At 47.6% G+C, this 3,741-nt stretch overlaps 1 protein-coding gene across 1 annotated transcript in view; it reads left to right on the top strand.

The window, feature by feature from the left end:
• The window catches only part of LOC122064956 (probable polyribonucleotide nucleotidyltransferase 1, chloroplastic), a 60,148-nt gene that overhangs the window by 33,340 nt on the left and 23,067 nt on the right, over positions 1 to 3,741 (top strand). The window lies entirely within an intron of this gene.

Genomic DNA, 3,741 nt, shown 5'->3' with positions numbered 1-3,741 from the left:
AGTTATTTCATATTTTGCAGGGTCAAGATCAGGGTATACCCGGCCCTTGATGGCAAACCAGGGTCAATCAAGGTCATCCTGGCCCGACCTTGAAAAATCAGGGCCAATCAGGCGGGTAAGGGTTGGGTTGAACCTTGAAGGGTTGGGCCTGGGTTGAAGTTTTGCGGCAGGGCGGGTTTGGGCCTGGTTAAGGGGACTCTGGGTTAAGCTAGGGTTTTAAGAAGCCAAGCCCAACCCGACCCTGTTGCACCCCTAGTTACCACTATCCCTCCACCTTCTCATAACCTTGCCTCCCCTTCCTTATCCCCTCCCTTGGTGAACCCCTCCAAAAAGAAGAAAAAAACCTCCACCTCCTCTGCTAAGCCCTCTTCTAGGTCCAAATCCAATCCTAAATCTACCACCTCTCCTGTCATTGGGTATACCTGTCGATCCACACCAAAAAGCCTTTCCTCCTCCGCCAAAACCCCGCCCTGCTCTTCGGAGCATTTGCTGCCCAATTCTTCCCAATCCTAACGATCCTTTGGGCCATGTGGAATGTTCGAGGCCTCAACTCCTCACTAAACAAGCCGACATCTGCTCCCGTATTCGTTCCTCTCTCACTAATCTTTGTTGTCTTCTCGAAACAAGATTTCTTGAGCCTAATGCCCAGCGTATCATTTTCTCTATCGCCCCGTCCTGGTCCCACATCTCTAATTATCTCCATAGTCCCAGTGGTAGAATCTAGGTCCTTTGGGATCCCTACTCTCTCCTCATTACTACCCTCTCCTCCTCTACCAGGTCCATTCACCTCTCCATTTCCCATCCCTCTGGAACCCACATTTGCTTCCTCTCCATCATTATGCCCATAACCTTGCCACTCGTTGGATTCCCCTTTGGGTGGAGCTTTGTTCCTTTAGCCACTCCACGGGTTTCAGTCCTTAATTGTTGGAGATTTCAATGTTATATGTTTCAGTCATGAGAAGCATGGGGGAAACCCCATTGACCATCATGCAGTCGATTCCTTTAATGAATGCATTGATGACCTTAGCCTTAATGATCTCAGATGGTCGGGAGTTAAACTCTCCTGGCACAATAGAAGATCTGGTAATCTTCGCGTGGCCTGCAAATTAGATAGAGCCCTTGTCAATGAAGTATGCCTTGATTCCTTCCCATCCTCTCATGCCTACTTTGAGCTTACTGGGATTTCCGATCACAGCCCGATCTCCATCCATATTCTCTTCTTCCGCTCCTTCGGTTCCAAGCCCTTTAAATTCTTTGATATATGGGTGTCCCACCCCAATTTCCATTCTTTAGTGAGAGATGCTCGGAACATCTCAATCAAACCTTCCCTTTCCCCCTTCCTTGCCTTTGCCAAGAAGCTCAAGAATGTCAAAGCCTCTCTCAAGCTTTGGAACTCTGCTACTTTTGGTAACATCTCCTCATGTGTCTCCTCCTACTGTGACACGCTCTTCTCCATCCAAGCCAAAATCTAGACTGATCTTCTCAACCCCACCCTTGCTTCTGAAGAAAAATCTATTACTGCGGAGCTCTCCATTCTTCTTGCCAAAGAGGAAAGCTTTCTCTGTTAGAAAGCCCGCATAAAATGGCTGGACTTTGGCGACTCTAACATTGCTTTCTTTCTTTCTCAGATCCTTAAAGGCTAAAAACAATGTGAACTCCATCCCTAAGATCATCTCTTCCTCTTGCATTGAGATTCTCAATCCTAATGCCATCAGAGCTGAAGCTGTTTCTCACTTCTAGGGAGTCTTCCTTCCCCCCCTTCTATATCCCTCCCCCCATCCCTCACCTTCTTCTCAATAAATTTATCCTGGATGATCTTCTCCCTAGCCTTCAGTCTATTCCTTCCAATGAGGAAATTCTGTCGGCCATCCTCTCACATAGCTAATAAAGCCTTTGGCCCGATGGTTTCAGTATGGCTTCTTCTCCTCCTGCTGAAACATTGTCCGTCAAGACCTTATCCTTGCTATCCGGAGCTTCTTCCTCAATCCCAACCAGATCAGTGGAGTCAACGATATCTTCCCGTCTCATTCCCAAAAAGGAGGGTGCGATCTCCATGAATGACTTTAGGCCAATCTCTCTTTGTAACCTCCTCTATAAATTTGTGGCCGAAATTTTATCCAACAGAATTCAAAAAGTCATTGATAGCTTGGTCAGTCCAAACCAATCTGCCTTCATCGCTGGTAGGAGCATTGCTAATAACATCATGCTCTTTCATGAGATTATCCGTGGTTTCGATCGCAAATCTCATTCTTCCGCTGCTCTTCTCAAAATTGACATTCACAAGGCATTTGACACCCTGAGCTGGGATTTCATCTCCAAAGTCCTTCTCACCATGTCTTTTCCTCCCTCCTTTGTCCACTAGATACTCTCCTCTATTTCCTCTCCTAAGTTCTCTGTTCTTGTCAATGGTAGCCCTGCTGGCTATTTTCCCTCTGGGAGAGGAATCAGGTAAGGCTGCCCTCTCTCTCCCTTTCTCTTCTCCCTTTCCTTGAAAGTTTTGTCTAGATCCCTCCAATCCGCTACGGACCTCCATCTCATCTCTTATCCCCAAATGTAAATCCCATCTTCTCACCCATCTCGCGTTTGCTGATGATATCATAATCTTCTCCAAAGTTGACCCCCTCTCCATTTCCACCATTATGGAAGCCCTTTGTTCCTTTGAGAATCTCTCTGGCCTCCGTATAAATCTGCTCAAATCGAGCCTCTTTCTTTCAAGGGTCCCCCCTCACTCTCAGGCCCATCTCCTTGGCATTACAAGATTCTCATTGGCTTCCTTGCCTGTTAAATACCTGGGTCTCCCTCTCATCTCCTCTAGGCTCTCCTCCCATCATTACTCCCCTATTCTGGACCTCTTGAGAAAGAAGCTCCAGCTTTGGAAAGGCAAGTTACTCTGTTATGCTGGGCGCCTAACCCTCATTCGTTCGGTGCTCCAGTCCATGTATCTTTATTGGTCTAGTGTTTATTCTCTCCCTGCTTCCACCACCAAGACCGTTGAAGGAATCTTCTGCTCCTTTCTCTGAGAAGGTTTAGATTCCTCTAGATTTCTCCACCCTCTCAGTTGGGACAAAGTCTGTCTACCCAAAGCTGAAGGTGGCCTTGGCATCAGAAGAATCAAGGATGTCAATTCTGTGGGTATTCTTAAACTCATTTGGAAAATTGTGTCCAAGTAGAAGGGCATCTGGGTAGACTAGATTCACTCCTACCTGCTCAAGCACCACTCCCTCTGGACTGCCCCAATCCCTCCTGACAGTTCCTGGATCTGGAGGAATATTCTCTCTCAAACCCTTGGCCCTCAAGGCCATTTCCTTCTCCGTTGGTAATGGTTAGACCACATCCATTTGGATGGACCCCTGGCACCCGGCTAATATCCTCTCCTTGCTGGTGTCCCCCAGAATCATCTACTCTTGTGGCATCCCCAAGTCTGCTCTTGTTTCCTGTATCTTGTCCCCTCTAGGTTGGTCCCCTTCCCCGTCCCTTCCCCCCTCCTTGACCTCTGGTCCTTTCTCCCTCCTCTCCCTCCTCTCCCTCCTAGCTATAGGGGTAGAGATGATAAATGCATCTGGCTCTGCTTATCCAATGGGATATTCTCTTCTGCCTCTGCTTGGTCCTGTGTCAGGTCCTCAGGTCATGTGGTTCCTTGGCATAACCTTGTTTGGCTAGCCTTTCCTATGCCTGCCCCCCCTCTTTTTTTCTCCCCCCTTGTATATTCTTTCCTGCTTGGTAATGAATTTATTTATTCAT

This window comes from Macadamia integrifolia, unplaced genomic scaffold (assembly GCF_013358625.1).
Source record: "Macadamia integrifolia cultivar HAES 741 unplaced genomic scaffold, SCU_Mint_v3 scaffold1839, whole genome shotgun sequence".
NCBI lineage: Eukaryota > Viridiplantae > Streptophyta > Magnoliopsida > Proteales > Proteaceae > Macadamia > Macadamia integrifolia.
Note: the sequence above shows the minus strand (reverse complement) of the source record. Positions and strands in the feature narration are given on the sequence as shown.